General features: G+C 52.9%; 1 long non-coding RNA gene across 1 annotated transcript; it reads right to left on the bottom strand.

Annotated features, from left to right (window-relative positions):
* Positions 1-10552: 10552 nt before the first annotated feature.
* LOC122232021 lies at positions 10553-13579 on the bottom strand. The gene is made up of 3 exons (XR_006209338.1): positions 13478-13579; positions 12303-12365; positions 10553-10612 (listed from the first exon to the last, which is right to left on the bottom strand). It is a non-coding gene; the product is annotated as an uncharacterized LOC122232021 (long non-coding RNA).
* Between the last annotated feature and the right edge of the window lie 274 nt (positions 13580-13853).

Genomic DNA, 13853 nt, shown 5'->3' with positions numbered 1-13853 from the left:
TGGCTGATGGGTTTGATATTTATTCAGCACCCACAATGTGCCAGACACAGTGCGAGACCCTCCCTGCCATCTCACTTGAGCACCACCACAAGCCACGGAAGTAGGCATTATTTCTCCCATTTTACAGATGAAGAAACTGAGGCTTTGAGAGACAGCCAGGTTTTGAAAGAGATGTTCTACATGATTTGCCTTAAAAGATCTCTCCTCTCTCCTTCCCCAACAACCCACCTTTCCCCCTCCCAAGGCAGAAGAGGCAGAGATCATGGAGGCAGTTCCCTATTACCTAGATGGGGAGCTAGGGCATAGAGAAGATTCGAGGGGTCATCATGGTGCTCATGACAAGACAGCTCATTCTACTGTCTTGAGAATGAGAATGGGTCTCATTCTACTCCCGCCTTGATGGGGCGAGAAAGCTAGAAACCAGAGAACGCTGCCCCTGCCCCCCAACACTACTGTCACAAGAGGCCCCTGAACTGTTAAAGCCCAGGCCTCAATGCAGGATCTGGCATGAAGGAGAAGGTGGGTGGGGACAGGAGTGTGCGAGGGTAGCCACAACAGGTTAAATCCCCAGCTACCCCCATGATCAAAGCCTTCAGACTTGGGGATTCTGGTCCCTGAGGGTCTATGCCAGGGGACCTCGTCCATCCCCACCCCAAGTACAAGAACGACCTCCAGATGGGCTGGGGGTGGCACGTACTCTCCTTCGCTTGGCCCCGGATAAAGAATAAGGAGTAGACGCTGAGACTGACAGCGTGGAATCAATGGCTGCCCTGAGCAAGGGGGCAGGGGCTCAGGAAGGGAGACCCTTGAACCTTTGCTTGGAAGCAGTCTCCCTGTTCCCGCTCCCCCTCCCTCTGGCTGGCCCAGCCTGGAAGCAGCCACTTGAAATGGGTCCCAGGGAGCCTGGGAGAGGGGCTGGCCTGGCTGCTTCCCCAGTCAGACCCACTCCCCCACCCCAACCCCGACCCAGTCCCAGCTGGGGTCAGGCAAGAGAGCGAGAGCTTTCTCTCTAGATCCATCCAAGTCAGGATCCCTCCCTGCCACACACACCCAGCATGGCATCCCTCCAATTGTTCCATCCCTGGGGAGGGGGGGGATGTGGGTAAGTCAGCACCCTCTCCTTTCCCAAAAGGCCATGGGGCCTGGGGAGGGGGCAATCCTACTCCCTGGGGTTACTCTAGGGCACTGAGTAGCCTCCCCGGGCGGGGCCCTATTCTTCTCTTTGCCCTGGATGAGTGTTCTCTGACACCCAGCCCCCCCCACCCCACCCTCTGAACAAACAGCACCACCCTCCCCACCCTCCTCACACCCAGAGGGATCCGGTGCCCAGGGAACCTCAGCTGGAGATATCCAGAATCAGCCAATAGGGGATGCTGAGGAGGGGCCACGGTGGAGTGCAAGTGAATTTGGGGGCCTTGGGCAAAGTCAGCCTGTACTGAGGCGCTGGGCAGGGCAACTATTGGCTTTACCATTTCCTGGCAACACCAGCTTAAGCAAGTACCCAAACCCTTCTGAACCTCAAGTGTTCTTCTGTAAAATGCGACTGAAAATTGAACCTACTCTGTAGAGCTTTTTGTGAACATTAAAGTTGTAACATATATAAAACGCTTAGCAAGAATCTAGAAATACTTAGAACACAATAAATGAGAATTGTATTGTTGTCTGCAGGGTGGGGTGGTCCCTAGATTGGCAATAATAATCACAACATAATAACAGATAACGTTGTTAGAGCACTAGAGGGACCATGGCCCCTCAAGTAACGCTATGCCTGGTTCTTACTAAGAAAGGAGGAGAGGACTCCTGTCTCCTCACCTTGACCGTCCAAGGCCTTCACTACTTACAGTGCACCCTGGCCTGAGGATTTCAGAGGGCTGACTCAGTCCTGGCTCACTTCCCTCATACCCTAAAGGTATCTTTTTACATGCCCGCATCACATCTTTATACACGGCCCCCCAAAACTACACACACACACACACACACACACACACACACACTGTGCCTTCTTCCCCCTTCCTTTCCCCGGAGCAAGGAAGAAAGAGATATCAGAGTTTGAAGGATGTGAAAATTAGCCGGAACTGAGAGAGGCGTCAACTTCAAGGCAGTATCCACCCCCCCACACACCCCTTCTCTGCCCAAGGGATGGTGTTTCCACAAGTCTCTGCAGGGAGACCCCCACCCCACCCCAGGTGCGGAGTGACACTGTCGGGCGAGGAGAGGGAGCAGGAAAGGTGGCTTGCCAGCAAGAACAGGGCCCCAGCCCAAGGCCGGGGTGGGGCCCCCAAGCAGCCCACTCAGCACTCAGAGCTGTGCTCGGGGTGGGCAGAGGCCAGAGGAGGAGACAGCTGGAGCCCAGCTTCCTCAGCCAGAGCTGAAAGTGCCACGGGTTTGTGCCCCCTCGTTGGGGGACAACTCCTTCCCTGGGGAGCAAGAGGGATCTAGAACAGTGTCCTTATCTCCAAGTGCCTTCCGAACCCCACCTCTGGCCCGTCTGAAGGTCTTGTTGGAGTCCCTGCCTCGATTTCCCCACCTCTCAAGGAGGGCCACCGGCTGTTACTTGCTCTGCCTTCTGGTCACACTGAGCAGTGGGCGGGAGTTCCTGGAGAGAAGGCCCTGGCAGAAGAGCCTGTCTCTGTCATCGTTAACAGCCACAATTATTATTATTTGGAGAGACAGGCCAGAGGTGGTCAGGGACGTGGTTGGGGTGAATGAAATGAAGAAGTCCTCGGTATGTGCCGTCTCGCCAGGTTAATACTCCTGCCTGTCGGCCTGACAGCTGCAAGATTGATTACCCAGGCCTCCCGCTCTTTATAACTCGATCAGTCGAATTAATCTCTGGCTGTCGGCCCATCTGATGCCTGAATCACAAATTTAATTTGGAGGTGCACGGCTCCTCCCCCATCCCGTCTCCTCCTTTCCTGCCAGCCCCCTTCCTCCTCAGTCCCTCCCTCCTCCTCCTTCTCTTTCCTCCCTGCACCTCGGCTTCTCCCCACTTCTTCCTGTTCCTCCTGCTCCTGCTTCCCTGGGCCTCTAGGGCCGCTCAGCGGGCGGTGGGCGGAGGAGGAGGGAGAGGGGGGTGGGTGGCCCTGAGTCAGCAGACCCTCTGCCCAGGCCACGGGAGGGGTCATGGTCACCCGCCCACCGGGCAAGGCGCCCATCCCACCGTGCTCCACCCCAAACGGAGGAAGAGGCTTAGCTGACACTAAGTAAGACATATTAATGTACTAAAGACTTAATGAAGTTGGGGGGGGGTGTGTGGGGTGGAAAGTGCTTGCTTTATTAGTTTATGGCCGATTAATGGGGACGCCATTACTGTGATGGAGATGAATCGCTGCTGTCAGCAGCCTGGGCTGAGGGCCGGCCCTGGCTCTTCCTTGGTGGTGGGTGCCCTGAACAGAGTCAGGGAGAACTGCATTAGAAGCGCCTATAGGATCCCACCCCGGGAGGCCCTGAGGCCAAGCTGGAGGGGTCGGAGCAGGGCTCAGCTCTAGGCTTTGGGAGGAGGGGTGCAAGAGGTCAGGGCTGGGCGCCAATGTCAGTTGGGAATGCAACCAAAGGCAGCAGGGCAGGGAGGTGGCCTGGCTCTGGACCTGCACAGAGCAGGGGCTCAATAATGTCACCTGGGGGAAAGGGAGGGGGAATCTAAAAGGCCAGAATAACCAGCGCCCACTTGATTCGCCTGAGACCCTTCCCGGAGCGAAGAGCGAGGGAAGCGAGCCAGATCTCTTCCATCCTTCCTCTGAGGGTGGTGGCACACAAAGACCCCAGGTCCGCTGGCCCAGAGGACTGGGCGTCTCATCACCAGCAGCAGGCGGTCCTACCGCTGGGATCCCCAGCACCGGAGCCAGACACGTCACCCCACACTCTGCAAAAGCCTTGCCTCAACTAGCTGGCAGCTACTGACTGCCCAGGCAGCGAGGTGGAGAACAGGGCAGGTGGACTTGGGGGACAGCCATGGGGAAACGGGAATGATGCCACCCGACCTCTAGGCTTTCTCAGGCCTGGGGGACAGGCTGTCCCAGTCAGCGGGTGAGCTGATCCAGACACACCCTTGGTGGCTTCCCCCTCCCCTCAGCTCCTTCTTACCTCCATGACCCCAGCCCCACCTTGCCTTCTATGAAGAGGGAGAAGTAAGGACTGAACCTAACACAGCCCTGCTCCCAAGGGCCACTCTGTTTGGAAGACTCCAGAGGCCCCCATCTCTCAAGAGTATATGACATCTTGACACGGACATTTTGATGCAGGAACATTAAACTCTCCGACTTTTTAAATTATTACCAAGTGATGTTCTTCAATCCTTCCCTAAGCCCCACGCTGCCCTAAGCCCCTCCCAACCCCGACACAGCCCTGAGAGGAATCGGGGATGAAAAGAGATTCTAGAAGGACTAGATGGACTCAGAATCAGTCTGTTGGCCACAGTACACGGTACTAAAAATACATTTTGACATTATGACACAAGTTAGGCCAAGCAGCTGTGGCCAAACGACAGAGCAAAAGTGCCCTGTTTGGTCTTTTTGCCCTTCTTGCTACGTCCATGGTTTACATGACGCTGTGGGTGCGCGCGCGCGTCCCTGCCTCCACCGGCGACCACGTGTGTGAGAGCCAGCCCCCGGGGTCTGAGCGTGCTCCACGAGGGCCTGCATCTTTGTGTGTCGAGCGTCCCTCTGTGTCACGGGGCAGACACTCCCTCCTGCGGCACTGAGGTTGCCACTCTGAGTGCTCAGGCCGGGGGGCCAACCATTGGTTCAGGGGTCACCACCCAGGCTCACTCCCCAAGGTAGGAGCTACCTGCTCAGCCTAACTGGGAAATAAATACCCTGTTTCTGAGAGTAATTTAATTATTGGCTCCTGCGGACGAGTGGGTAATTAAATTCCGCAGCTCCCAAAGTAATTAATTGCTATGCAAATAGTAATGCCCTCTGCTTTGGAGAGAAGGATCTCGGCCTGGGTTTGCCCTGCAATTAGAAGCTAATAATTACCCTGTCAGTTCCTAGCCTCTGCCCGGTAATTACCTGCTGCAGCCCCACCGGTCACCAAGGGCCGGGACGGTCATCTGCTGCCGCAGCTCTGGCTGCGGTGGCCCCAACTGCCAGGGCAGGGCATCTCCGGAGCACTGGTTGATCTTGAGGTCCTCCCCATGATGTGCCACATCCACACACCTCAGGAGCCCCACAGAGACACCCTCGCTTCTGACCAAAGACAACTATGGCCAGAACCTCTTCAGGTCCCCTCTGTTAAGAGAAGCAGAGCCTCAGCTCCTTGGTGCGTAAATTCCCGAGCGAGTCCCAGCTGTCGGGAAACTGTCCCAAAGAGTATCTAATAGTTAATCTTCATAAAAATCATTTTTGCCGTGTGATTTCCTTTGACGGGTCAACCAGGCTACACTCTCTCCGAGAACGGGAGAGAGGGCGGCCGTCACTTTGTAGCAAACACACACCCTCTCCCTGTTATTCAAGCAAACACTCATCTAGGGCCTGCTGCAAAGGGATTTGAAGGATGTAATTAAAGTCCCTAATTAGTCAACTTTAGGGAGAGTATCCCCTGTGAGCCTGGCCTAAGCAGGCAAGCCCTTGAAAGGGACACACTTCCTGATGAAGGACACTCCGGCTGCCCTCCCCTCGCTAGACTCCTCTTCCTGATGGGCTGTGGACAATGGCCTTACCATTGCCCCGGGGTCCAACTTGTTCCTGAGCTATTCTCTTTCCTTCCTGATTGCATGACCTACAGATTTTGTACTTGCCTAGCCAACCTCCACAGTTGCGGAAACCAGTTCCTTGAAATAGATCTCCTGCATATAAAATATGCATATATTATGATAACGCATGCTCCGCCCCACTCAGGCCCACCCCCTTAGAAGGAGTCAGAGCATCAAGAACCCAGGATGCCACTCAGAATGCCAACCCCCACAATCACATCAGCCAATTCCTTGTAATAAATCTCTGTCCTGGGTTCTCAGCCTAACTTTTACAAATAAAGAAACAAGAGTCAGATACACAGCAGTGGCTGACCAAAGATGCCATGGCTAGGAAGGGTGAAAACAGAGTTTGAAGCCAGGCCCCTGACCGTATTGCCATTTCCCATTCAGCAGCAGGATGTGGCTCCAGGTCCCATGTCCCAGGTAGGTTACATCTGTGCTGGAATGAGAGGGTATTTACAGATCCCCACAGCCCAGAACGCTCAGGTATCCCTGTGGTTCACCTGCTTGTTCATTTCTTATCTGGATCTCGTCCCCTCTGTCAGCTCCCTCTGCCCCAGGTCTCTGATCCCCACCTGAGGTCGTGGCCCTGGGAGCAGCAGCACCACGTGCCTTCTTGCCACCAGGTACTCCCTTTGAGGAATACCCGGATCCCACCCTCTCTGGATCCTTCTCCTCTGGGTCCTCAGTCTTTCAACTGAATCCCTGGGGGAAAGTGTCCCGGTGTAATCCCAGAGTTGGGAAGTCTCTGGGGAAGCTGGATGCTGGGCAGGGTGTGGCTAGTGGAGGAGGACCTCTTGAGGAGACTGGACTGAAGGGCCCTGAGCCAAGAAGCGGTCCCACAAGTCTGGGAGAAAAGAGGTGTGAGGAGCAGAAGGGGCCAATAAGGGTGACAGTCCCCATCCTGCCCCACACTTGGGCATTTCCCCCTTACCCTTCAGGTCTCCATTTCAGTGGGCTTGGTCCAGAAAGTTCTCCCTCACCCCTAGGGGAAGGTGGGCCACATGCTCCATTCTCTCTCTCCCCTACTTTTGTCCTGGGCCAGGTGAGCAGAAGGGCAGAGGAGACAGGGGATGCAGGTGACAGTTCTCCTCAGCCCATAGGACTGTCTAGGATTGAAGGTGGCAGGAAACGCTACAGACTTTGAGGCCACAGTCTAGCCCTTGAATGCCTTGCCCTTGGGTCAGACACACTCTGGGATGAGTTTGTGCCACCTGAGGCAACACACCCACCAACACTACCAGGGAGGATAAGAGAAAAATGGCGACATAGAGTGGCACCAGGGAAGCCAGTGGAGATCAACAAATAGGTTTTCCGAACTTCAAGTGGGGATGTGGGCAGGTACCACAGGGAAATAGTCAAGATTCTCAATGCCAGAAGGCGAAAGTCACTTGACACCAATGAGAGTCTCATCTATTCGGGAGAGGCCAACCTTGGAGATGTCCCTTGCCCTTCTCCCTGGCTTCTCCTGGCCCAGTTCCCCCCATGGTAGAAGGGAAGTCATGGTGTTCCTTAGTCTGGAGTCTGCAGCTTGCCTTCTGTGCCCAACTTCTGCCGCTGATTTGCTGTAGGGACTGGTAGGAGTCATGCTCTTACCTCTGCCTTCACGAGGAGGTAATTTCTTGCTTCTTGCTAGAGATTTTAGGACAAAGATGTCTGTCACTTATAAGTTAGCACTCTTCGGAGAGCAGTCTAGAAAGTGGGGGCCATTTCTCTCCCCATTAGACTGGGGGTTCCCTACAAGCAAGGGATGATGTGTCTCCCCTCTAAACAGGGACTCCCAAAGGCAGTTGATATTTCCCTATCTTCCCCCTTGGTGCCTGGCCCCCAGGCCTGTAAACAGTGATTCTCAAAGCAAAAACAAAAGCAAAAACTATGAAGTAGCCTCATAGGACCAGGGGTCTCGGGGCATGGCCAGGGGCTGCCAGGCCCCCTCTGCACAATCTGGCCTCCTGTCTCGGCGGGTGCGGTTACTGCTCCAGTGACAGCTCTTTAGAATCCATTCAGAGCTTTGGCCCTGCTGTAATCTCTGGGTGATGAATATTTCCCCTAATGAACGGATGGGAATTGGATTAGGCTGGAATGCCCGTGTGCTTAGACTCCAGCTGATTAAACCCCCATCTGTGCAAGTACTGCCTGTGAACAGCTCGTTACATATAATTTTTTGAAGGAGGGTAAAAATGATGTTGGTATCTGGGTTTTGCAAAGGAGGTGAGGGAAAGTAGAAGCAAAATGTCTGTCCAGAATTTGGTAGGGTTTAGTTGCTTTAAGTCTGACCAGGCCGGCGCTCCCCACACTAGGGCACCCCCACTTTCCTCCACTCAGGCCAAGGGTCCCCAGGGCTCAGATGCCTGCACTCTTAACCAGGAGCTCTACCCAGGGTTCTCTGGGCCCACACCTATCTGTCCCCTGCAAGGAGCATTGACTGGACAGGGGGTTGCTTTGAAAAAGGCAGGAGAGGGAGATGGGATAAGAGTGGGAGGGGTCAGATCTGTGCATTCAGTTCTCACCAGAGGAGCTCCAGAGCTTTGTTCCTACTCTAAAAATCCTTCAGTCCCTTTCAAAGGACATTGTAGGGAGTTGGGAGGACCATCCAGGACAGGGACTCTGGGATATTCCTGGGACCTTTGTCAGTCAGGACCAAGGATAGCACCTATGCCAAGGATCTCCAAACTTCCAGGCCCCTCCACCCATCCCTCTTTCTTCCCTGCTGAACATGTTTCTCTACTCTTTAACACTCCTTCCTTTTCCTCCTCCTGCCCTTCCTTTTATCCCTCCCTCTCTCCCTCCTTCTCCTCTCTCTCCTCGCTCCTTCTCCTTCTTAATCCCAGGGACAGAGCTTGGCCCTGGTTCTTCACCACATACTTCATCCCAGGAATTCCTCAAGAAAAGTTATTTAAGCACCTCAAGAAGCCTGTCTTATGTAACCTCTGTTAAAAAGCCTTATCCCCAGGATTGTTGCTCACCCACAGCATACAAGAACACACACACACACACGTGCGCGCGCACACACACACACACACGCTGAAACACGGTATCTAGCAGGAAGGAAGGTCAGAGTGATTGTGTTTCAGACTGGCTGGCCAGCTCTCCCCATCTCCAGTGGGGTCAGGGATCGGCCCATCTGCCTGAAGGACTCCCAACATAACTACAAACTCTAACTCCACAGCCCTCCCTCGTCTCTCCTTCCCTCTCCTCCCACCCTTTCCCGCCTCCTCCCTTCCCTTTCATGCCTCTCCTCTGCGTCTCTTTGAAAAGTGGCAGCAGCTGCTAGAGAAGGCATACCCTTCAATGAACATCAGCAATTGTAGTGACTGAGTGTCCCAGCCTTCTTTCCTGGTTAATCTAACTTGGGAAGAGTTGAGGTGCGCTCTGGCTTTGCTGCCCATGAAAGGCAGAGAATAAATAACAAGCCAGAGGCATAAACAGATGTGCAGATATATGCAGCTGGCGCTTTCCTGCCAAATTACCATGGACGGAACACTGGCGGGGGGCCAGGATGCCTCCCCCTTTGTTTGGAATTTGGCCACCAGGATCTATCCAGGCTCACCATCCATTTGGCAACATCTGAGTGAAGGGAGGGGATGCCAGGGAAGGGAGTGGAAAGGCTGCAGGTGCCCTTAGATTTGGTGAAGAGGTCTGGAGGCTTACCATAAAGACTCAGGTGGGTAGGGGTTAACGTGGTGGGGGAGGAAGAGGGAGTTCTGACTAATCCCACCCTGAAGTTTCCCTAGAATAGTTCCCCCAGGATGTGGCTTGAAGCATTTGAAGGCTGACTCTAACAATACCACATATACATACAATGGGCTCTATGTTGCCACCCTTACTCTTACCCAAGGATTGGGTGTTCCTGTTCTCCTCGATCCTGTAGAATGCTGCTCCCAGTTGGCTTGGAGTGCAGCAGGCAGGCAGCAGCTGGATGAGAGCCAACCAGAAATGGCCAAACATGAAAAGAGGTCCCTGAGGACTCCAGCCCTGGAACACGAAATGGAGGAAAACTGGCTGGAATTTTGTGAAACCAGGGGAAAAAGCAGGTGAGCGGTGGGGAGAAAACGTGAGTTGGGGGGGGGGGTGTTGCCCAAGGAGACCTCTCTCTATGGATACCCCCAGATCTGAATTCAGAGAGACACCAAGCCACTTTCCAGGATTCATTCAGACCACATGAAGTCTTTTCTCTTCATCAATTATTAATTTGTCTTCCTCTTGCCAGGCCATCTCATGCAGATCTAGGGGGCATTGAACAATTTTTCCAGTGCCTGATTACTAGCCCTTCTCCAGATAATGCGATACAGATTCCTGACCTGTCGGATGGGTGTATGTTCTCTGGACAGCTATGGCATAAGATGGGTCTAGAGTGGACTCCGTCTTGTAGGCAACGGGAAGCAGGAGAGTAAGAAGATAAAAGTCGTGGCCTAAATAAACAAGACTGGTGGTGAGGTCTAAGGATGAGTTGAACAGAGGAGAAATACAGAGCAGGGAGGCTAGTTTAAGAGCCTGTCATCACCGAAGCCTAACGATGTTGGTGGGACTTACTGATGGGTTGAACAGGAATCAGAGATGAGGAAGAATAGCGTGACCATATAATTTATTGTCCAATCCAGAATGGTTTTGAGGATGAAAAGAGTACTATCGGTCATTTTACCAAGACAGTAGACATACACTGAACAATCCTGGGCAAATCTGGACACGCAGACACCTTGGTCAAAGATGACCCAAGGTGTGGCATGTGGGTGACAAGATCTATAGGGTGATGCTGACCAACATAGTCTCGGAGGCAGAGTAGCAGGATGGAAGGGAGGGAGTAATGAGCTTGGAACTGGACTTACTGAGTTTGAAGTGTTGGAGACATTTACCTGGAAATAACCAGATCACCATCTTGGAAGCATCCACGGGCACTTGCTTGGAAATGTCAGTTTCAAGCTTAAAGGAAAAATCAAAGTTAGATATACAGCGAGTGTCTTTGGACCCAGTGATGCCATTTTTAGAAATCTGAATCTCATAAATACTCATTCTTTTTAAAACAATTTTTAATGTTTATTTATTTTTGAGCAAGAGACAGAGCATGAGCAGGGGAGGGACAGAGAGAGAGGGACACACAGAATCTGAAGCAGGCTCCAGGCTCTGAGCTGTCAGCACAGAGCCCAACGTGGGGCTCGAACTCAAGAACCGTGAGATCATGACCTGAGCCAAAGTCAGACGCTTAACCAACTGAGCCACCCAGGCACCCCAGAATCACTCATTCTTGTACAAAATGACAGACATTTAAGAAGGCTTACCGTGGCATCGTTTGTAAAAGAAAAACTTGGGAATAACAAAAAGGCCCACCAATAAGGAACTGGTGAAATCTATTATGGAGTGCCATGTGAAACATCTATATGTGTTGAGGTGTATCCTTATGTGTTGGCCTGGAAAATATCTCTGATAGTTTTTAAGTGAAAAGAACAAATAATAAGATAGTAGTATGGCATGATAAATCTCTATAGTAATTGTTTTTCAATCTAATTTGTGTGCGCGTCTGTCCGACTGTACGTGTATGGTAGATATGTAAAAGATCTAGAAGAATACACACCAAATTGTTCAGAGCGGTAAATTACAGAGAAGAGAATAAGATTAGCGGGAAAGAGGAAAGAGGGGCTTTTCCTTCTTACTCTACGCATTTCTGGATCGTTTGAAATTCCTCTAATCCTATATTCATGTACTAGATTGTAAAAATAAAAACAATAAAAAGGATTCCTAGAGACAGACGCAGAGTCTGTCACCTTAGGAAGGTGATGGATGGGTGACATGATGGGGGAAGCTCTGGGGGTGACAGTCAGGACTGGGGCCAGAACATGAGGTTTATACCAACGGAAGAGGCGTTAGGAAAAAGGAGGCAGGGCCAGAGAAGAACCCCCAGAGCGCGCCTGAAGAAAGTGGGACTCATTTCTGACCCCCCCAGGGCTGAGAGAGAGAGAGACTCTCCGCTCCACAAATGAGGCTGCCCGAACCACTCCCTCCAACTCCAAGCCTCCCCTTCAGCAGGACTGAGTTTAAACAAGAGCCCAGTTTTTTTCCAGGGCCCCTGACGGGTCCTAGGTGTCCTACTGCTGTCCCAGGCCCCATGCTGTTAGAGCAAAAACCCCTTCTTCCTTAAGTACCGTGCTTGCCTAGAAGACCAGCTCAGTCCAAGGCACCACACTGCCCTGGGTCACTCAGCGCCACCCTAGGTGTCCCCCAGCCACCCCCCGCCCTAGGCAGTCGTGACTTCTGCTTCTCTCCTCTCTCCTTATGCTGCCAAAAATGCCCAGCACTTCTCCAGGTGAAGAAAATAAGAGCCAGAAATTAATTCCCTTCTGGAGCAGAGCTGTGTGCTTGGGGGGTGGGGAGTGAAATCCAGGGGACCGACGGCAGCAGTGACTCACAGGGGCTCCTCCCCTGGGGAGATGGAACTGACAGACCAGGGTGTGGGATGCTTCGAGGTGATTTCCTGACAAGGCTGTCAGCGCGTTTCACTCCTCACTCTCCGCGTGAGTCCCCTGCAGCTGAGCTGCGCCTTCTCTTTCTCTCTCTTCACCTTTCCTGGCTCTCTTCCGTTCCCAATGCTCCCTCTCCCCATTTGGCAAGTCCTTACCAGTGCTAACTTTGTGCCTTGGTGCCCCGCTCTCCAGCTCTGCTAGGCTTTTCTTCTTTTTTTCTGTTAACAGAAATACACAGAGTCAGCTTTTCTGTTGGGGTGCCCTGGCCCCAGGCTCCTTCCCAACCACAGCAAATTTTATGGATGATTGGGAGTCCTGGGATGCACAGTACAGGGGGCAAGGAGGCTGTGTGTGTATGTGTGTGTGTGTGTGTGTGTGTGTGTGTGTGTGTGAGGGGGGGAGGGGAAGAGGGAGAGAGCAGAAAGCGAGCCTCTTTGGAGTTGCATCTGTGCTGCTCAGGCGGGAGGCTTCAGAGCACAGAGCACAGAGCACGAGTAAGGGGAGGGGGACACGGCTGAGGCTGTCAATGCTCCTCAGGTCTTAGAAGATCATAGGACACTAGTAGCAGCGGTATCTCTAGTTTGTCGCATCAGCCCTCCCCGCTCCCCCCTCCCCCCCCCCTTTACAAATGAGAAAGCTGAGGTCCAGAGAGGTTAAATGACTTCTCTTCATTCCCGCAGCTAGCTAAAACTGGTTCTGTCGGCAGAACCAGGATGAGAACCGGGGATCCTGACTCGTGGACAATGAATGCCGCGTCCACAAGTCTATCAGAGACTGGAGGAAAGGTCCCATTTCTCAGATGCTGTCGATGACAGATTTGACTAACAACTTCTCAAAGAGATGGAAAATGCTAGAATCCCCTGGTTTTCAGGCTGCTCAGGGGACAGGCTGGGCCCTGTCTCTGTGCCCCCAGCAGCCCCAGCAGTGACAGCAACAGTTCTCTTCCCCTCTGGCTGCTTCCCAGCGCCTTCCTGGGTATACCCGGGACACACAGCAGTCGGCCTGGGAATGCTCTATATCCAAGTCCATCCCCTTAGCTACAGGCAAGTCTTGTCTGACCCTGAATCCTGCCTGCTTCATCCAAGGACCTAGCTCAAGACAAATTCATCTTCTTTTTATCTAAGCTCTGATTCCAGCCACTCCCTCCCCAAAGGTTTTTTTTTTGTTGTTGTTGTTGTTGTTTTTTCTTTTTCAAAGTGTCCTCTGTTTCCCACCCCAAACCTGGAGAGCTTTTAATCCAGGGTCCCTTGGCATTGGAGTCACTTGCCTCCCCAGAAATAACATATGACCCCTCCCCCTTCACTGATTGAAAGAAAAATTAATCCTTAACACAGGCTCCAGTCATTTGTCCTAAATGGGAGATATCGGCATGGCGTCCCCACGGAGGCTACATAGTCCAAAGCCCTCTCCTCTTCCTCCAGGTCCCCGTGCTAAGCTAGTATGCGGACAACCTCCCCCCTACCCCACTGTTCCCCAGATCCGCCCCTTCCAGAGGGGCCCCGAACTCCCGGATGTGAGGGGAAGCGGTGAGTTCTGAGCACACAATGCTTTCTTGTACTCTCCTCGCCTCTCGAAACTGCCCGCCATTCCCCAGGAAGAGAGAGTGGAAAGAGCGCGTGGACAGGAGGTTGGCAGGGCAATAAAAATGTCAGGGCCTTTCCTCTCTGCTCCCTTCCTCCCAATCGTCTCCCGCTCTCTCCTTCGCC

The sequence above is a fragment of the Panthera tigris genome, chromosome D2, assembly GCF_018350195.1.
Source record: "Panthera tigris isolate Pti1 chromosome D2, P.tigris_Pti1_mat1.1, whole genome shotgun sequence".
Taxonomy (NCBI): Eukaryota; Metazoa; Chordata; class Mammalia; order Carnivora; family Felidae; genus Panthera; species Panthera tigris.
The sequence above is the reverse complement of the archived record's forward strand: the minus strand, read 5'-3'. Positions and strand labels throughout refer to the sequence as shown.